General features: G+C 33.2%; 1 protein-coding gene across 2 annotated transcripts in view; it reads left to right on the top strand.

The window, feature by feature from the left end:
• Window positions 1-23,147, top strand: part of LOC132706510 (alpha-1B adrenergic receptor) — a 125,335-nt gene that overhangs the window by 57,126 nt on the left and 45,062 nt on the right. The window contains exon 1 of one of the 2 annotated variants that reach the window (XM_060677863.1): window positions 8,963-9,117. The exons of the other annotated variant lie outside the window; for it this stretch is intronic. The gene's annotated coding sequence lies outside the window, so the exon portion shown is untranslated. Of the gene's footprint in view, window positions 1-8,962; window positions 9,118-23,147 lie in introns of those variants that run through there. 2 annotated transcript variants of the gene reach the window in all.

Raw genomic sequence — 23,147 nt, 5'->3', positions numbered from 1 at the left:
TTTTATTTTATTATCTAAAAGACCTAGAAAATTGTTTTTTTACAATGTAAATTATTAACCGCAATTCAAAAATCGTAAAAAATATGGCTAATCGGTCAAACAGTGTCATAGACCGCATCAAGGGCTCCAATTTTTGTATTTGCGTTGCGCTATTTCGCACTTATTTTCTCGAAAACCATTTTCTATTTTGGAAAAATTCTTGGACCAGGAAACGTGGAAGATCCAGGGCCATAACCTCCATTTGCGGATTTTCTTTAATTATGTACAGGGTATGTCAATTATGGGTAAAAAAAATTGCCGTTTTCGTGGATAAATGGGATTATTTGGTTTAAACAGTCTCGAATATTGTGTTGAGAGGAACAGTTTCAGGTTTTGTCAATCATACAGGGTGCGCGACATACTTGAATATTATAATTGTAAATCGTTATTACTGGTACAATTTTGTATATTTATCAAAGTTTGTCGTGACTTTGAAATTCGGCGATAAGTAAAAGAGACCTTATACAGGGTGTGTACACAATATAATTACATCGATTTTGCGAAAGTTCCATAGTGTTCCGCAGGAGCACGATAGAAAAACAATGCTTCCCTCTAGGACAAGGAAACGCAAAGCGACTTCTTTTTTAAAATACAAAGCTGCTTCGGGCTACGCGCTACGAATTTGCCCCGGTGAGCTACGACTTTTCGAAAGCAATCTTGTTTCTAATCCTTTTATGCATTTAAAATAAATACAAATAATCTGATGTCTTCTCTCGCTTACCTAACGTGGGAAATCGTTTACTTAGATTATTAAAACTCGTATTTACTTTTTACAAAACTTCTGGATTCCTCCTGCGTCGGTTTTTGCTGAGTCGAAAAAGTATTACAGTAGCCTGTGGAAGTTTCTTTGAAAAAAAAACTTCGTATTTATTGGTAATATCCAAATAAAATTTAACTCTTACGAATTATCCGTTACCAAGCCACTCTGTATATAACAGTCGCATTAAATCACAACCCAATTAACATTCCACGCATATAGGCGGTTAAAATTCGATTAGCATTGATTTGTTACTAAAATGAACAGTTTAGAAGGTCATAACATACGTACCGTGCCTGAGAAAAACTTACAATTGTCATTGCAATAAAATAGTTGGGTCTCACCAAAATATTGTATGTATGCCTTCCATTATTTTGTCTTTAGTTTGTCACGGGGTTCACCGCCATTTTTCAAGTGTGTAGATCGTCATCATTTTCGAACAAATTTCTTCCATTCGTTCATACTCTCGCAGCAGTAAATAATTATACAACTAGTAAAAATGTTTTTTCACCTATAGGGTTTTGTTGAAACTGCATCATGTAATTTAGTGAGTGAATCCAGAACTCACGGCTCAAATTGTTTGGGAAACGGTTTAAGTATTTCATGTTAATTTGGATTCATAAGCATATTTAGTTCATTTATCTGGTCCATGGTTATAACTCTTTTGTTTATAAACTACGTGGATTTGAAATAATTAGTAACAAATATAAAAATATATCAGATTTGCTTGCGCGTGAATAATCTTACAAATACAAAGTAGAGAGTTTATCCGCGAACCATCAAAACTAATTTTAGGCGTCACTGCAAACCACATCTTCTTTGACGTATGACACGTTTTATTAAAATCACTTATATCGTCATCATCCTCGTAGTCTCTTTCAATTCCAGTGCGAAACTTCTTCTATGTTCCTCTGTTCTGCCCATTTCCATTTCAGTTTAAATGCTTTAGGTATGACACCTGCCACTCGTGTCCTATTACGTAGATCCTTATTTCTTATCCCATCCATTAATGTTGCTTCTAGCATAGATCGTTTAATACGCCTTTGCCTACTCTCTTCTCTGAAAGCGTTATTGGTTATCTAGTACACTTTTAAGCACTCCAAATGCTGTCCCTTCTCATGTTATACTCCTTGATGTCTCGCATTTGGAAATCACTTCATTTTCTGTTTACTGTTTTGTCAGATCTGTCATCAGCGTAACATGAGCGAGTGAATGGGTTGAACTGAGGTGGCTTTGACTTGATGAAAATCCATTTATCAAAATAAATAAGAACTAAAAGTTCAGATTTTCACGAAATTATATATTTTGACATGACAATTGTTTTGACAACACCGTGTCATTTGATAAAGACACGGTGTTGTCGAAACAATTGCCATGTCAAAATATATAATTTCGTGAAAATCTGAACTTTTAGTTCTTACGTATTTTGAGTGAATATGTACTCCAGAGCTTTGGTAATATTGCGCCTTACATCTGGTTCTATTTTAATTTCTCTCCTATTGCATTTGTATTGTCGTAGCGGCTTTTTTTTATAAATATTATGGATCGATCTCGAATCTAGAGCATATCGGAGCTGTCTATGCAGAAATCTTCAAAGAGCATTTGATGTGGTTAGTATTGATTTTTTATTGAAAAAATTATGTTATTATTTATCTTATAGACTACAGTGCCTAAGAGTAGGTAGAAATATCAGCCCTATGGAGGGTTGTAATTTTGGGGTGATACAAGGTTCGGTTCTTGGTGCGCTCTTTTTCTCCCCCTATGTTCTTAGTCTGAAAAATGCTGGTTTGGGCTGACGGCACAGTGCACAGTGTGGTTTTGGTAATGTCAAAAACATCGATAACATTGTGAATGCTGATCTGAAACTGAGCGTCGTTTCCTAGGAACAAATCTAGTTGTTCTTTGAACCCTGACTGATGAATAACATTAAACAAAGCTTTTTTTCGGACATACATTGATAGAAATAACCTTTCCTATGACGATTAGGTAATCCAACGACCTGTCAAACGAAATCAAATATGGCGTCCCAAAGTAAATAACGTTTCTGATGATGTTCTGTGTGTGTTGAAAGTGTTTAGGTGTATTCTAAACTATAAAAGATTATTAATTTTTGGTATTTAAGTTTTTTATTTGCTTTTCTCAGCTCTTGGTAGGTTTTGTTGCAGTGCCAACTATTCAAAAAAACAAACAGCTAAGAAAAAATGAAATCAATGAAGGTATCAGTACATGTTTGGGGAAAGATAAGGATCGACCTACTGGGAAATCTACTCAAACGGCCTTAATGATGGATGAGTTTACTCTGAACTTGAATCAGCGAAAAAAATTAAAGATTTGGAACGAAAAATATAAAAATCGCCGTGTTTTAAGGGATTAAGGATCAAATATATTTTAAAATATTAATTGACAAATTTGTGATTTGCAAAGACCAAATTTTTTAATGTAAAATAAACTTAACATTACAGTGATGTCTGTTTTTCGAATTTGAACCAACAATGATATAACAAACAACCGTGGAATGATCACATCTGTCTCAATGAAGTAAAAAACAAAACTATTGTTTCAATAAAAAAATGCTTTATTTTTAAAAACCTGTTTTGAATCAGTACATGGGTTGCAATACCAAGAAGAATTTTAAACAGTTTCGAAATAAAACCATTTTGTTCCACATGTTTCTTGTTCACATTGGATCATGGGTCTACCACCGTCAACAGTTTTTTATTATTCACCAATATCGGGATTTTCTCGTAATAATTTCTTTCAAAAAAGACTCTCCATCTCAAAATAACTGACACACGAAATAGGACGCTAGAAAAATCGATCTGAACACTTCAAAACTCACCACACAACCGATTTTCTACCTGACCTACTACAATTTATGCCCTAAGCGGCCATGCTGGGTCACGTGGTTTGGATTGCCTAATTATTAATAATTTGTCTTATGTTTTCCTTACAATATTACTCGTATCTGCATAAATTTGGATTTTACGTTAAATTATTGACACTAATGGAAGTTTCTAGTCTCCATGGCAACGCTATTCAATCTAATAATAATAATAATAAATTATTGTTTAAACTTGTGATCATGAACAAATTTCTTAGTACCAACAGTTAAAATTATCGTAAGCTATTGGTTCCAATTAGTTTATCGGTAGTTCCCAGGAACTCAAAAATGCATTAATATACAATATATTAAAATAGGAAAGTTCTCATTTGATTTGCTGTTGATTTGGCTACAACGATATTTATACGAGTTTAAAATCGATGCGGCCCTGAAGGTCGGTTTTGACATTAGATATGCTCAAAATAATATTTGTTTGCTTTGTAAACACGTCTGGGCTTTCGAATGACGACAGGATGCGAAGGAAAATCACAATCGACCTTCCACGAGATCAAATCATTCGCCGTGAACACACTGGAAATAAATTCAGTTGCACACGAACCGTACTAATTTATATAGTTTCCGAGTAGTATTGAAATTAGGTCTCGACATACATACATGCCTCGATAATATTCCGCTGCACTATCTAATCTGAACGAAAAAAACCAGGTTCAACATAAATTTCATTTCCAGAAACAAACAATAAAATAACGCGGATGTTTTTATAATTCAGCATTGTTTTCTGACTCAATTTATACGATGTACATATAGTCAAATGTGCGTATTTGTTTTAGCTAACGAAATCTACTAAAAGCGCATCCTTTTAAATATTTTGGAAGCAGGCCCGGAATCATTTCTTTTGCGTTAAAAAATTTAAGGCAACATGAAAAATCGTCGGTGAGCGGGGCAAGTCCGCGTTCGCGAAGCAGATTTGTATTTCAAAAAGAAGCAGCTTCGCGGTTTTTTCTTGTGCTAGAGGGACGCATTGTTTTTCTATCGTGCTCATGGAACTTTTGCAAAATGGATGTAGTTTTATTGTGCATGCACCCTGTATAAAGTGTCTTTCACGTCCCGCCGAACTTCAAAGTTACGACAAACTTTGTCTAAATTATTTTCGAATTCGAATGATATTTTTCAAATATCTCGCGTACTCTGTATGATACACGAGAAAAATGAAACTCTCCCTCGACGCAATTTACGATACTGTTTAACTCGAATTATCCCATCTTTTATAGTTTTTCATTCGGCAATTTTTAGGATCTTTTAGACTTTTTGTCCATAAACGAAGGGATCCTGTATATAATTCAAAGTCCAAAATAGAGGTGATATGGAGATTTCAAGAAAATGCTTGTTTTCTGAAGCCCTGCAGTACATCGTAATAGTAAATGACGTCATCGCGTTTAGATTGAGGGCCAGCAATGGTGATTTTCATTTGGATTTTTTCAAATAACAGCGTATGTGATAGACGAAAACCGTAAATACAAAAATTGTAGGTCTTGATGCGGCCTATGACACTGTTTGAATCGATTAGCCATATTTTTTACGATTTTTGATTTGCGGTTAATAATTTGCTCTGGAAAAGAACAATTTTCTGGGTTTTTTAGATTTTTGACTATAATTGGAAAACCCTGTATTTAATCAAAAAAATGGCTGAAATAATTATCATGGCACTGTATTTTCCGCGTTTGCTGGTTAAAGAATTTTGTCGATCGGGTTAATGGTTATGGAGAAAAACATGTTTTTTCTGCTAAAGTCGATATCTGCAAATTTAGGACACTTAACGCATTTTTTATATAGACGGAATATCAGCAACACTCTTTACAATAGGTGAAAACCTTAAATGCAAAAGTTTTAGCTGTCTATACGGGCTATATCATCATGTAAAAGAAACTAACATCTGAGATACAGTCGTTTTGTTATATCCAATTTTCAATAGTAATAGGATCCTTTTTTTTTATAATATGCGGCCCACTCTGTACATTCTTGAAAAATTATCAAGAATAAAAGTTTATGGGATCAAATTTTGTGCGTCTTCTCGTTCAAGAATTTTTTTGGATGCATTAACGGTTTTGGAGAAACGATTTTTTTCTCAGACCCTTGCAAACGCAATTTTTTAATTTTTTAAAATACTTCCGACCCCAACACCCCCAATTTCAAAAGGCGTCGTTAGGAGACCAAAAGCTATTCGCCTGCCAAATTTGAAGTCGATAGCTTCAAAATTTCGCACACTTATCGGGTTTCATAGCATCGTTCAAAAAGCAGTTGAAAATCGGAAAAAAATATGGAAGCCGAAGCTTGAAGGCAGCCGTTTTTACATATCTAATGCATCCCGTGGACGGTTAAAAAGGAGCAAAATTTGAACAGTGTAGCTCAAACCATTCCGAAGTTATCGTCGAAACACGGAACGGAGAAAGGAGAACAGACAGACAAAATATAAAAACGTTTTTTTTCGACGCTGACTCCATCTGTACCAACGGCTACGCTGTAGGACGCACCGTTATCGAGATCTCGAATTTAGTGAGGAGTGAGTATACTTTCGAAAAAAATTGATTTCATCGATTTTTCGAGAGTAATAGGGGGAAAGAAAGCATTACCTTCCGCTGTACCGGCTATTTAATTTTTAGTGTTATGTGACTGTTGAAAATCAGCATCTTAAGAAAAAACCGCAAAATGTATACAGTGTGTTTGTTAATTATCAAAGATGCGATTTTTTTATCCATTTTAAAAAACAAACTTCATAGGAACATATGTCCTAAACGTTTTAACTTTTGAGATACAGAGTAGTAAATTTTTCAAAAATAAATTTATTTTTTTAATTTCTTTAGATATTTTAATGAAATTTGATTTTTCTTTTCTCTACATGATCATAATAATATCGTTGATATGACAGCATATAAGTAATTGTCTGTTTTTGAAATCTTTATAATTATTTCTTATCATTGTAGTAGGCTGTTGTCAAGGCGGTTATTTGACAGTTGTTTGACGTCATCTTTTACATTCAGTTCCTCGCGCCTCATGAATTTGGTGTTTCAAATATCCAAATATATTTTAAAGAAGAATGGTTGAGTTTACTAATAAGTTGTTAGATATGCATTTTATGTATATGTACATAGAAGGTTGAATGAAACTGATATTTTGATATTTTAAATTCTATTGATGAAAATCCTGAACTTAGTACTCTGGCTTGGTTTGGAAAATTTTGCAACATTTTCTATTGTGCCCATATCATATTCAACGAGTCCAAGCATTACTTCACAGAGATTTTCCCATATCTATTATATATATTCTTTTTTTGTTGAAAAAAGTTTTTATTAATTTATTGATAGACAATTTTGTTAAAAATTATTAATAGCAGGTAGCGTTTTTTTTTTATAAGAATCGTTTATTATTTATCGTGTTGTCGGGATGTTATACTACTTCACTAAAACTGCAAGAATGATTTTTTTTTATTTTGATTTTTTTTTCTGAAAGACTAGATATTTTGATTTTGGTAGATATTTTTTCCAATATTTAACCTTTTTTCTGTCTAAGACTATTGCTATAATATTAGTTGGCCATAAGAAAATGACATTGTCAAATTTTTATCGGACAACTGAGTAAACTAATTCATAAAATATATTGTGGTGTCACTAAATTAATAAAAAAGTATGGATTCTCCTGATCTGCCCGCCACTGCTGTATTTAAAAAAAATTGTGGAATACTAAATAATGCCTCTCGATACCTGGTTCATGTGAGGCAAATTTTGTTAAAATATCTAAAGTGGTATTAGAGATGTTAAAAAAATATATTGTATTTTTGAAAACTTTATCGCCTTGTATCTCAAAGGTTAAGACGTATAGGACATCTTAATTATTAACGTTCAATTAGAAAACACCCTGTATATGGTGTGACATATGATCACAATTCAAAATTTATATCAACTATTAGAAAATACCATTAGGTTTAAGTATGTACCATTATTAAAAAAAAGTTGAAAAATTTCAAAACGAATTCAAAACTAAATTTCAAAATAGGGAATTCCATTTAAAAAAATGCATGTTTTATTTACTTTCGTATTTACAAATTTCTTATAACTGTGTGCTCCTTTATGTCACATTTCTAACCTGATTCTTGGAACGGGTGTTTAGCCAGAACCTTAGAAAAAAAGGTAGTTGAAAACTACCCACCTATTTGGATCTTGTGCAATTTTTCTAAAATATTCGAGATTATATTAAATAAATTTATTTTTGCTCAAATTAGAAACAAACTATCTACGCAACAACATGGTTTTTATGCGAAAAGATCACGTATCGCCAACTTATGCTCCCTGTCTTCGTATGTCTGTGACTCCCTGAACAAGCAAGGTCAAGTTGACGTTATATACACTGAGTTCCGCAAAGCGTTTGACCAGATAGATCATCAGTTACTGATTAAAAAATCATTTCAAAAATTTGGTTTGTCCGATGCGCTGATGATAGTGTTGAGGTCCTATCTGGTGAACCGTCGTCAGTTAGTTGAGATTGAGGGGTTTAGATCAGTTCCTTTTGTTCCAACATCTGGTGTGCCTCAAGGTTCTGATCTTGGACCACTTGTGTTCAATAAAATTATAGACAATCTCATTTCTTTGATCATCTGACGATGAGGATTGTGAGTTGGCCGTGATCTCCTGCTGAGCTTGCGCAGAGATTCATTTCTCTATAAGTTAGTTCATTGTAGAGTCGATTCTCCGTTCCTTCTGGAACAATTACGTGTTCATGTGGCGCGGCTGAAAGGGAGACATCAATCAACTTTCTTACCGCAGTTACCCAGGTCGAATATCCATTTTCCAAACCTTATTTACAAACTATCATCGCACTGCGATTTATATAATGATGTTCTCCAGATGATACTTCGCATTGGCGTTGGGTTATCCATACCGAGGGTCTTATCCTTTTCATTCTTTTTTTAGTTAGAAGAATAGTAAATTTAAGATTAGTTGCTACATCCCCTGGTATAAATATTTAATATTTCCTGTAATTATTATTACTCTTATTAATATAACTTCTTACGATGTCCACCCACCCGCCTAGCGATGATTTAATAAACCGATTAGCAGACGAGAAAAGCGTTATTCGTTCACGGCGATGGATAGAGGTACGCTCCTCGAAAAGTCATTTGCATTACAAAACGCCACGGGGCTCTTCGTCCGCACAGTCTGAAATCCCAGACAGTCGCAGTGGATCCCAAATCACATTTTGAATGGCGGGCAATCCTCACCCGCCGATTCTAATGTTAGTTCTACGTCGCCGCCTGCGTCGAACGCGTCAGTCGTTGCTTTTGTAACGGGCCCGTCGAAGCCCTCGAAGTTTGCGAGCTTTCAGACGAACTTGTTGATATTTGGCGGCTTCAATGATGTTTGAGATCGGCGGGAGCGTTTTAATGGATACGTAGTGCGGTCCTTGCGGATTAACGTGATATATTGAGGTAGGTTGTTGATTTTGACTATGTATTACGCGTGTTTTGTGCGTTAGACTCGTAATAGGTTATGACAAGAAGAAGAGATATTTCGCGACATGGATTATTCACAAAGGGAAAAAAGGCAACGCGACGAAAATTTTACATGTTCGCTTCTCTATATATCTCTGCAAAAGTTAAATGGGGAAAGTGTTCCAGGAAACTTAGTGCGTTTGATAACCGACTTCAGAATTACGATCGTTCAATTGATTTGGGAAATATCGAGGAAAATCCGTTTTCTGTCAGTTAACGGTTGAATTAACAGCTGTCAAAATGTGACGCTATTCAGGCGCGTACGATACTTGTATGACAATTGTCTCTTGTTGTTAATTTTAATTTTTCTTATCGCCACCTCATTTAATTTTTGGATTTTTGGAAAGATAGTGAAATTTCCAGTTCGGTAATGCCCCACAAGTTCAGAGAATATTTTCTGTTTTTTTCGTAAAGCCGCTTCTGAATTAGTAGTGATTAGTAGTGATGTCTCACAAGTGCACAAAAGATTTTATCAGGCTTCGTAAAGTTAGGTCTTAATAATTTAACAAGTCGGAAATGATTATTTTGCATTACATTAATAAGCATAACAAAAAATTGAGACAGAAACAGGTAACGTACTTGTTAATAATTGCAGATTTGCATCGAGACGATTTTGCAATTGGTGTTTTTAGTACGACCCTAGCAAGTATATTTCCGTTAATGTTTCTAAATTTGTCCAGAACTCTTTATCTCGTGGTTTCTGTAATCTCGGGAAGGTCAAATTCATATGCATATGCAGCCGAGTCTTGCACCTTATAAGCCACGGACATTGCCAAGTCCCTGTAGAACCTACAAATCCATACTTAAAGAATTTTATATCCAAGTTAGTCAAAACGAAACAGCAGGAGGAAAGATGACAATCACGAAAAACTTGTGGTCCAAGGAAAAGTAGAAGAGACACGTGTCTGGGGAAAATCGTTCCAGGACGATACTAGAAGCACATCAGATAAGAGATGAATGGAGAGACATTGCTAACAACACATCATGAGGCAAACATAAGATCACCCCGTTTCAATCATGAATGAAACGACTGGAGAGAGGTTCTCTGGATTACCTCAAAGAAAGAAAATCCAAGGGCAAAAGGTCAGGGCATTTAGGAGACCAACATATCGAACCGTTTAAAATGAATCTTTCGCTGCTCGCTTAAGAAGTTAAGAACTTCGATAGTATTGTATTTATGATTTCAATAAGAGAATTATATAACGCCAAAGTCAGAACCCTCCCTAAGATAACAAATCATGGCATACTTATAAAATCATAAAAAACTTGAGAGAAGAGAATTTGGGACACGTTGTATACGGCGTGGTTATTATGGGATGACGCCTTATTTCAGAGAATTTTTCTTATTTTAAATCGTTGTATATTAAAGCACTTTTGAAGTAGCCTCAAAATTATGACATATTTAGAATTTTATGTCAAAAGTGACTGTTTGCAGGTCTAAATATAATAGCATCACTATTTGAATCTAATTTAATGGTCTGTGTTGATATTTTAAGAACAAATCATAACAGGGTCATAAAAACTAAGTCATTTTTTCTTATGGAAAGATCCCGCTTTTATGTTTTTATCGTCTTTTTTCTTATTAATAAAAAAGTTGTATAATTTGTAAGAACAATGGAAGAAATTTAATCACAAACCTCTTTGAGTTTTGTTGGAAAATATTGGGACGGACAGAAACCTACAAGAAATAGTATTAATAATAAATATAAAAAACATGTTTTTTTTTTAAATTGGGGTGGCCAAAAAAATTGAACATCAATAATAAAAAACAAACCTTTTTAAAAAAAATAACGTTTAAATAATTGAAAAAATATAAACCAATAAATTGTAATTGATTTTTTATTGATATCTTGAATAACCGTTATCCAGATTTCTTGGAATTTGACGGTTTTCTGTGTAGTGATAAATTAAAACTATTGAAAGTATTATTGCTAAATTGCTAAAAAAGTCAGTGGCATAAAGTTTTTTTACTATTTTGACACACTGTATCTTGAAAACTACGTCCATATGAGGAAATTTTCTTATTTTTTTCATGTAGAATTAACTCTCAAATTATTAAACAATTGATTATTGAAAAAGTTAATCAATAGAACAATAACACTTGCTAATTAAAAACTCTTATCACCTAATTGAGAAGTTCTATTTAAATTTATATCTTTCAATTTGCCAGTTAAAACACTTAAAATACATTCTCCCAAAAATATTCGGATTTTATATGATTTTTATTTATTTTTTTCTGAACGTTCCAAATAATAGACCATCTTACGAATTTATATATATGAAATCTATGAAATCTTTTTTGTTAACCAAAACTATAGCAATAAAAAATTACCATACTATTTATTTGTACAATAGAAAAACGGTTTATCGTCAATACTTGAAAATAAATGACCTTTTCAAATAGGCAACATAAAGTCGTCTTTTTTTAATGTCATATCCTAAAAAATTGAATCTGAAAAAATTACGACTCCATCAAATTAACATTTAATGTTAGTATTTGTTCTCCCTGCATTCAGTTATTTTTAAAATGTCAACTAAGTGTCAGTCGGACAAACATATAGATACATAAACGTCACTTTTGACATAAAATTGTAAATACGTCAGAAATAAATCCAGCGTGTTGTACTTAAAACAAAAAATCCCGTATATATAACAATATATTATTTTGAAAATATGAAACATAGTACATTCCTTACAAACTGTATGACCCCGAGAGGCAGAGAAAGAACTAATTTGACGTCACTGTACTCTTTGCTAATTACTCTACGCGCAATGGAAGCGTTTCTAATTACTTCATGTTCTATTTGTTTTTCAATAACAAAATGGTGACTAACGAGTTAACTATATCGGTATTTTTCCCATAGAACCGATGTTGTTACAGGTCGGGTGTAAAAATAACATTGCTGTGCTCATCTTTGACCCCGTTAATTGTATTTAATGTCGATGAAATTTTGACCCCGCCGTGATTTCTTCTCGTACGCCATCGTAAACGTGTCAACAAAGTTTTGAAACGTTACGATGATTTTTTTTAATTATTAATCGAATCAAAAATTGTAATATTGTAATATTGTCGTAGAATGTTATTTACTCTATCATTACTAGAGTATAGGTCATTAATAGAGTTCGGATTTTTATGCACATGAAATGCTTAAAATATGCTTTTTCCTACCATCTATGCTCTTTATTTTTTACATATATTTACTGAAAATCAAGAAAAGAATAGTCAAACAATGACAGAAATTACAAAATTGTATTTACAGTTTTTAGACATAAAAATAATAATAATTAATTAGGAGTATTTTTTAACATTAGCTAATAATAAATTAGCGATCTATATACTCATACCTAACCTATATTAAAGCATTATGGCAAAAACTATTTAGTCTTACAATCAGACCTATTATTATTAATATTGTACCAATTGACAATTAAATGCCGTTTTAAATTTTCTATGATTAATTTTTGTCTTTTATCGCTTAATATGCTTTTGTACTTGGAGAACGTTCTTTCGACGTCGACCGAAGTAATTGTCGCGAATTTAAATGATGCAACATGTTCTGGCTCCAAATAATGTCCGTCTAATGATAAAATTTTTGAAATCTTAAGTAACTTTTGAAACCCTTCATTTGTTACACTACTAAATTTAACAAGAATAATTTTCCTTATTCTGCTTGGAACTTTTTTCAGCAAATGTTCGCACTCTTATACTATTGAAATTGACTTTAACAAAGGCATCTGTTCGGTCTCTAATTTTTTAATAAAGCCACTTAAAAAACTCAAATTTGCTTTGATATATATCAGCTCATCGATTTTCTTATAAATTTTTAGTTTTTTTAATTGAATCCGCTGAATCTCAAAAGTCTAATACAATATTTTTTATTTCATTAAAGTGATTCGCGTAAAATAAGGTTGCGTCTAACGTAAAGGAACATTTGGCAATGTTTCTCTATAAGCTTGAACTCGAAGAGGTGCTTTAACAAATATTTTTTTTACGTTCGAAATTAAAAAATTAACTATGCGAAATATGTAATTTTTTATATCGTTAATCTAATTATTTAATTCTAAAATGGGTATATCCAAAATATTGGGTTGATATTCCTAATAATAAAAAAGATGTTTTTTACATAAAATCCTAACTCTAGTCATTAATGTACCTGATTAATTTTGATTAAATGCACTCACAAAACCTTGGAGGTCTCACGTAGCAAGATCTGCAAACATCTGGCAACGTCTTGCCAATTTTTTATCAATGTGTCGCCTTAAAATGAACAATTTGGTTTAGGAATTTTCGCAAAACGGTAACGGACATGAGATATTGCTGAGAAGCACATTTAAATCTTCTGGAGACAACCCAAGTTTTCATTATTTTTTTGCGAGCCTGCGTATTTTCTACTTTTTTGACTCCACTGTTTTTTCTTAAATTAAATAAATTAATATTTTCTTTAAATTTATTGCGTTTAATGATTAATTTAAAACATTTCTTCAGTCAAAGTTAATAAGAGAAAATGTTTTTTTTTAAATGAAAAATACCCATATGGATCTTTTTCGGTGCGTGTGCTTTTAGTTAGCTCATTACTTGCCATGTGAAGAAGATATTAATTTGCACAAACGAAAACCCGAGATTCCACTTAAACGTTCTTTCCAAATTGACAGTTATCGATGTGATCGCGTGCAGAAAACTATTATTTCGCAAGCTTTTTCCTCGCTATATCAAATGTGGTTTAATTAATGCGTTGTGGGAGTGAAGAAGGTGACCAAAATAATAACTAAAGTCTATTTCAGAAATGTGTAGAGTAATATAAAACCTCGTTAGGTGTGCAATGCAATGTTTGTTTACAGCTAGCAATCATTTTTATTACTGATTTAAAGATTTTTGCCAATTAATAGTAATTGCTAACATTCTGTATTCTGTTCCTCCAAATTTAACAATCTCAACTATCAGTCAACGTTGCATTGCTAAATATGATTGGAATTTTCTTTTTTTCTTCTTTCTCACTTTTAAGACATATATTCAACCTTTTATGTAAACTTTTTTGCTAGGAAATGCTCATCTATTCTAGGTTATGTTCAATGGAGTGATCTGGAGAAAATTGAATTCTTCTTCTTTTTTGTAGCGGCCATACGCCCATTATCTAATAGCAATGTTGGTTACGGCCTTGTTTCATAACTATTATTGTAAGGTGAAAGACACTAAATACGACTTTATATACCCATATTGCTATCGTTTAAAGTCTTAACAATAAAGTTTTTTAACCATGTCCATGATAATCTAGAAACAGAGTAGATATGTAAATTACTTAAAGGAGTTTAGTGTGCTTTCTATAGTTCAAAATTACTTTTCTCAAAAAACCTTAACATCTGTGTAATAATAATAATAATAATGAGTGTAAGTGGTGTTAGATGCAAAATATCGAGGGCTTTCTTCTCAAAAGTTTCTTAAATATATTTAACGGTTATAGAGAGGCCATAATTAGTTCATAAATTTGACCGTTACAAGAAAAATATCTTTCAGGAAAGCATTGTTCATTTAAAATGAGAATATTTGATTGCGGATTCTCGGAAGATTTGTACATAGTATCACAATTGCCTGTGGAAGTTTCGTTTAAAGATATTGAATCAGCGGGAAGAAATTTTACTATTTCTCCAAAATAATCTTCCGAATCATGATACTCTCCAGTAAAGTACGACTGAAATAGAACAATTGTATATTTTTCGACTGACTTCGTTTAACGAATGAGAAATTAGTAAGTGGGTAAAATTAGGATTGAAAAAAAAACAAACCGTTTTAATTAACAACACATGCGTCAAAATGTTGAAAATCCATCATCATAACAAATTTTGGGACATATTAACATAATGACATTTACAAATCCAACTGTTGCGTCAATTACCGAACAGTGTAACCGAAGCGGAAAACAGCCAGTGTTTACGGGAAAATATAGTCGATTAAGTTGTCAGGAAATCGAAAACAAATTTTAAGAAATGGATATATAAATAATAAACAGCGGAAAATTATATTTATCGCGCTAATAGATTCCTAATTAAGCAGTCACCGGTTTTCAATATATCGAAAGGAATTAGACAAACCAAACGTTAATTACTAGTATCGGTCGGGTAATAGAAAAGTACCCGGCTCAATTAATGCGATTTTAAATTTGGGATTTTCCCGCAGTTAGGTGAGGGTTGGGCAGTTTCGGAAAAGATCCCCAAATTTCACGCACTATCTTCGTCTTTGAATAAAATTTGGCATAATTTGAAGAACCCCATCCATTTAAATGCATAACATTGTTAGAATATACAAATCGAAATGAACAAATCATGCAAATATATATATAAAAACATTAATGTTATTTTTTCAACAAAGCCAGAACCATTTCTTCCCTTCAGAAATCCTATAATTTTTTAACTGTACAGACCTATTTGAATAAATACAAATAAAACAAAAAAAAATCGCAATAAAAGTTTTTTATTCATAGATACACACATTGATCCTTATTCAGCAAATTGTAATAATCTCGCAGTGATAAAATATTATTTGCGATTTAAAAAAATTATAAAATAGCGTTTATTGACCTTTTGTATACATAAACATGCAGCAATTAAATAGGTACAAACGTTCTCTAACATAAATTTCTTAAATTCTGTAACGTTGATATATATATATATATATATATATATATATATATATATATATATATATATATATATATATATATATATATATATATATATATATATATATATATATATATATATATATATATATATATATATATATATATATATATATATATATATATATATATATATATATATATATATATATATATATATATATATATATATATATATATATATGATGACACTATATTCCGGGATATCATCCGTTCGCTCGTTGAACTCCGGCTGGAATCCTGCATCCGACTGGAATCCTGCAAATCTTGCATCCGACTGGAATCCTGCAGACGTTTCGCCAAAATCTCATTTGGCATCTTCAATGCTCGCGCTCCGAGAGTGTTCGAAGTGTTTTCGGAGCGCGAGCATTGAAGATGCCAAATGAGATTTTGGCGAAACGTCTGCAGGATTCCAGTCGGATGCAAGATTTGCAGGATTCCAGTCGGATGCAGGATTCCAGCCGGAGTTCAACGAGCGAACGGATGATATCCCGGAATATAGTGTCATCACATTTTTCCATCCGTGAATCAATACGTGAGAATATATATATATATATATATATATATATATATATATATATATATATATATATATATATATATATATATATATATATATATATATATATATATATATATATATATATATATATATATATATATATATATATATATATATATATATATATATATATATATATATATATATATATATATATATATATATATATATATATATATATATATATATATATATATATATATATATATATATATATAAATCAGTTTTTAATACATTATCAGTAAAACACTTTTTAAGTTTCTGTATCACACATATTTCAGTAGATAATCTGGAACAGAGACATTCAACACGAGGAAGCCAATTAAGATTAGAATCCACCATGACCCCCAGAAGCTTTACACGCTCTGACTTATCGGATGTAAAAGTAATATTTTGTGTCTTGCTTTCATTTAATTTTAAGGCATTCGCTGAAAATTATTAACCAACCAAGTTAACTTTATTATGGCAGCGTAGAGCATCCCTGGCCGTATATCGTGAGATTATAGATGTATCATCTGCAAAAAGAACAGAATGTCCATTTGGGATTATGTACACAATTTACAGAACTGGTCCCAAAACGGATCCTTGGCGCACCCCGTGGGTGATTGACAAAAGTGATGAGCCTTCGCCATTGCACTGCATGCACTGACTTCTATACGTCAGATATGACGTTGTTACGAACTCCCTAAAACTCAAGTATTTGTAATAAAACATAAAGCAGAGCTTATATAGTCGATTTACTCTTACGAAGGTCAAACTGACTATTAAATAATATTTTTTTATGTAACAAAATACAATACAAGTTTTGCTTTAACGGTTGATTCAATTATTTTATTCAATAGTGGCAAAATTGCTATTGGTTTGTAGTTGTCAGGGGAATCAATATCCCATTTTTTGTAAATAGAGAAAATTTTCGCAATCTTTGGCGACTTGGGCCAATTCCCCTCTGGCAAGCACTTGTTTATTTGTATAGTGATTGGTATTAATATACACTCAAGAGTGGCTTTCGACATTTTGCTATTCGTGCTATAATTGTCAAGACAATTGGAATTACTCAGATTTAAAATTGCTGATTTTATATTGTACTGAAGTGGCTTTTACTTTATAAAAATCCATTTAAAATAGTTTAAATAAGAACAAACGCTGTTCAGATTTTCACATAAATATATTTAAATGACAGCTGTTTGTGCTTTATCAAATGCACGGTGTTGCCGAAACAGCTGTCATTTAAATATATTTATGTGAAAATCTGAATAACTATTGCCGATTTTATATCAATTTCAGTGACATCTGCCAAGACAAACGAAAAAGAAGGCTTCATTAGTTTATTTCAATAATCCACGGGATTTTGCTTGGGATTTCCAATTGAATTTATAATTTTATCTGTAATTTCAACAAAATATTCGTTATACTTATCAGAAAATATTGTGTCGTACTTAGATTTTTAATTCTAGTTATCATGGTTTTGTAGTTTTTGCATTCAATTTTATAGTTGGTCCAGTCTACATCGCATATGCTCGTTCTATATTTTCGTTTCGCTCGACGCATTTTTCTTTTCATTTCTTTTAAAGAGTCATTGTACCACACGACCCCACTTTTGTTGTTAGAAATATTCTTCAGAGCTTAACTGAAACTGAAGAAACCAACAGCAAGTTTGGAAATGATATTACAGTAGCCTGTGGAAATAAATGATATTACAAGAAGACAACAAAGTGTAATTAGAGCAATACACGAGGGCAGCGCCAAAATTTACCGGCCTGAATATGTAACAAACAAAGTAGAGTAACATTTTTTTATTATTTTTCCATATAATCCCCCTTAACTTCAATACACTTATTACATCTCTTTATTAACAACTCAATCCCTTTCAAAAAATATTCTTTTGGTTTGTCTGCAAAATGAGCTAAAACAGCCGCTTTTAACTCAACTTCGTCGTTAAACCGCCGCCCACTTAAGTCCTTTTTCAAATATCCAAACAAATAATAGTCGCTGGGGGCCATATCTGGACTTTAGGGAGGATGATCTATCTGTTGGAACCCACACTCTAAAATGGCAGCTTGTGCAACACCAGCAGTATGGACAGGTGCATTATCGTGCAAAAGAAGCACGCCTCTGGTCAGTTTTCCTCGACGTTTTACACTAATGCAGTCTCGCAATTTATGTAATAACGTTGTGTAATATTTGCTATTAACAGTGGTATTACTTTCTTTAAAATATATCAAAATAATTCCTTCACAATCCCAAAAGATCGTGGCCATCACCTTTTTTGTTGACTGGCAGACTCCGAATTTTCTTGGAGGTGCTTCACTCTTACGACGCCACTCCATTGATTCTTTTTTCGATAGAGGGTCATAATAGAGAACCATAGTTTCATCTCCCGTCACAATAGTTTCTATCACAGGCTTCAGTTCCGATCCACAGAGTTTCAAAAAAGACCGCGCACACTCGACACGGCGTTGTTTTTGAATAGCCGAAAGGTTTTTAGGAACTCATCTTGCATTAACCTTATGCATACCTAAGTGATCATGCAGGATTCGACGAACACTTGTAACAGAAAGCTTAGTAATTTCTGAGATTTGCTTGACCTTTAAACGTCGATCACTCAATACCAACGCTTCCACAATCGCAACAATATCTTCCGTTATTCTTTCACTACAGAATACGAAGGAGAACTACACACCATCCATACCTTTCTTTAATAATTTTAGGTGCTAACTCTTCTTTTGTCAAAAACTTTGAGTGCTCTATACTATCTATGCTGTCAATAAAAAACTATTTGACGCAAGACTTCCATTTTTTTTTCGCAATCTATTAAGATATATGCTTAAAAGAAGACCAAGTTTTATCGTGGTACTTGAGCTGCATCTATGTCAGGCCGGGAAATTTTGGCGCTAACCTCGTATACTAACGGACCATGGACGCTTTTGTCAACGGGTAAGTCTCGTATTGTAGGCGAATTATCGCAATAACTATTACGTCAATATCGGAAAAAAAGTAATTGGACCGTATACTTAACCAGTTTATGCCATAATTATCGTAGGAAAAATTGGCGTTTAAAACAAAACTGCCGCTTTGGAAGAAAAACTTCCAACGATGTAACTTAAAATTACCACACCACTATAATTTTTATAATTGCCTTTGCAAGTTATCGTTAGTATAATATAAACAAATATAATTAAACAATATTGCATTAAGTATGGGCTGTGTGGTGTTGATTTCATTGAAATAATCATCTCAAGCTAAGCTCTGAGCTCGTTTGTGCTATCCACGCCAAATGTCAATTGTTTTAATGTCATCTTAAATGTGCTAATATTAGTTCAATTTATTGAATGTTTCACTGACATGGAACAAGGACTTTTAGGTTGTAATTTCTAGTATTATTTATTGTACGGTAGTAATATAAAAAAGTTTCCGTGTTTATACAAAAATATTACACAATGCATGGACTGTCATAATGTAAAACGATCTAAAACTGCCTGTGCGAGTGTTTCGCACAACAACAATCTTTTGAATTTGAAAATTATATAGTCTTTTGGGCGCTTACCCGAGCTTACCTAGGGCCTGAAAATATTGTTTCATGTTTCAAAGTGACATTTTCGTTCTCCAAATTAGTCTTTTCAGGTCTTACTACTAGAAAAAAAAATGTTTTATTTGATTTCTTTATGGCTTTCCGCATTGCATACTCAGGATTTGGTTGGTTTACTCTTGGAGAATACAAACAACATCGCTACCGCCATCTAGTGTGTGTAAGAAACTAATGGCGAAGTTCAGAACTAAATTCCTTGTTTCCTTTTCTATTTTTAAATACGTCTATGGAAAAAAGCAAATAATTGTATGACTTAAAGAACAAAAATAAAATTTTGTCGATTTATTGGTTTAATCAATTTGGTATTAACATGATCCAATATACTGTGCAAAAAATTAATGGTGAAGTATAATAATTATTATTGTAGAATAACATTAATACCCAAGTCAAACCTTTATTTCACACTAACATTTTTATGGAAATTTCAGCATAAATATTTTTACAATTTTTGGACATCAGTTTAAGTATCTTTTCTATATATTTCATACAATTAGAAAATGTTCTATTTTTTTCTTTAATGTTATTTTTATATGTTTACATAGCAAATAAGATAATAAATAAATAAATAGGGTCTTACCTCTCCATCTCAGGGTCGTGAAAAAGAAACGCATTAATTAATTAAATTCGTAATTTAATAGTGAGGTAAGACAATGCCTAGGCTAGCTCATTAACAACCGAGAAAAATTAATAAAGTAGAAAAAAAAAAACCAAACCAAAGCCAAGTTGGAAGGCGGTGAAGGGCACCTCGGTCAGTCCCGGAAGGTGGTAGGTAGGCGCCACGTGATTCGAAAAAGGTAGACTTATCAACCCGAGGTTCCAACCCGTAAAGGAAATAAACAAGTGAATCACGAACAATAATTTATTTCCTTCAACCTGGTGGTAGGTGTGAGTGTCCAATCTCACCTTCAAGTGTTGGCGGTGCAAAAGAATGTAAGACACTATAATTTAAGGCTATAAGTTCCGCAAACCGTTCTTGAAGAGAACAGGCCACTTAAGCTACCCAAACCTCAAGATGTCCCGAACGTTACACAGCTGTCTGTCACTATCCCGGGAACCAAGCCAAGATGGAATGGTGGCTCAATGGACAGCCGCAGGTGGGCAGTACCAGTTAATCCAGCAAAGTCCGTCCGGAAAGCCGGCTGCTCGATAGGGGAAACTCCACAACTAAACATGTACCCAAGAGACAGCATACACTGCAAAACACCAAGCCTGGTCTGGTATTCCGGTGAAAGAAGAAACCACGTGGAAGGTTTGCGGGAAAACGGAGCAACAATACGTACAATACTAATTAAAAAAAAAACCCTAAAATAAAATCGGCATAAATTGAGGAACACTGATTAGGTGGCGAAATGGTTCCAAAAGGTAACTTACCTCGATTCGAGGGTTTTCTGGAAATGTGGGGCAATGACAATTCTTTTCAAAATCCCTCGTTGAGGAAGATTCCCATTCCAAACTCCAAATAGATCCAAAAGTATGGGAAATCATAAATTAGTGACCAATTTACATATCCCCCCCTCTTATTGGGGTAGCACTAAAGGCTCAAAAAGAAATCGGTCACACAAAAGAAAACCTGCCACAACCCCAAGCTTCAAAAGCTAGCGTACAAAATGCCGGACGATTCCGACAACCAGTTTTATTAAAAGGCTAAACGGGCACAAAAAAATTAGAGGGAAAACGCCACTCTTGCCAACCTAGTCGACGGTACGCCGTCAGTAGAAAAAACAACCGAACTATATCTGTGGTGATGGCCGTATGGCCCGTGCCAAAGAATCGAGGTTGCGTCAACGAGATCGAATTACCCGAACGCTATCTATGGTGGCGACCGGACGGCCAGTCACAGAAAATCGAGGAAGAATAGGTTAAGAAACAAAACAATGTTTACTAGGCTCGCCAAGGAATACCGAAGCAATGAAAAGCAAATGTGGTCCCTAGTCTCATAGGGTGACAAATGGTAATGCTTATAACTCCTTCTAATGCGCAACTAATACTCTGTTTTTTACATTAGTATCTCTCAGTAAACCGGTGTCACTTAAGAGAAAACCAAGCGAACAAGGGGCCACGCACACAGCCGTTGCAGCATAAAATATTTATGGTTCGGCAACACAATCGGCACATGTGTTCAAATCGCAAAATCGATATGAACCTAATAAACAAGAATTTTAATTGTTAAGAAGCACTCGCCAAACAGCAAAAGGTGAAGGAAATAGACAGTACAATTAATTCTACAAGGTACTAATAAAATAAACCCGTTACTTCGCAAATGTGCCAGCACTGGTACTTTAAAAATGCTAAATTTTACCATTGAAATATGAAACCGTCACAAGGGAGACCATTTTATTACTTTTTGTTTTCAGTTGACAGGCTATATAACTGTCCTGTATAGCTAAGAGTAGGATGGTACTCTAAAACTATTATAAGTAAAGTCAGTAATACATAAGTTAGGAATGTGTATTTTGAATGGTTCTTAAAATATATATACAGGCGACGGGAATTTAAAATACACATGAAAACAGTTAATAATGACAGAAATTTAAAATGTGTATAGCGTTGCTTGATGCTTGCTAGCCTGGCAAATTATATATCTTCCTCCTCTTCCTGTTTCTTCTCAACTTAGAAAAATTTTCCTTCCTAGGTGCCCAACAACATACCTTAATGCTCGTTCCTTTCAAAAGAGTAGATAAAATTGCAAGTACTTGGGTGGTATTTAGTAAGTTTTTTAACTTCCCATTCAATGTTTTGGACATACTTATGCGACATACATATCATATTATTATCAAAGAAGCAAAATCACCGCAACTGCGAAATTAAACGAGCTAGGAAAAGTTTCAGAGACTGCCCAGGGTATGCAAGTTTCGACTAAGCAAATGTCAAAGGATCACAGCTTCAATCTTGACGTTTTATCATTTGACAGCCTATTTACTTTCTAACCTCAAATTTGCCCATCCGTTATTGAAACCGACAAGTTGTGTTATCCGCACGATTTGCAATTAAAAAATCATTTTCAACATGACTAAGATTGTCGCAAACATTACATTTTCTTCAATTTTAAGATCATGTTATAAGCTGACACCAAACCGCTGTTTGCCGTGTGGCCATGAAGAAGAATGCGTTATGAATAAAGTTTTTTGCTATGCGAAAAGGATTC

Source organism: Cylas formicarius, unplaced genomic scaffold (genome assembly GCF_029955315.1).
Source record: "Cylas formicarius isolate icCylForm1 unplaced genomic scaffold, icCylForm1.1 PGA_scaffold_8__14_contigs__length_24414737, whole genome shotgun sequence".
Classification (NCBI taxonomy): domain Eukaryota; kingdom Metazoa; phylum Arthropoda; class Insecta; order Coleoptera; family Brentidae; genus Cylas; species Cylas formicarius.
This window is presented reverse-complemented; position numbering and strand designations above follow the sequence as displayed.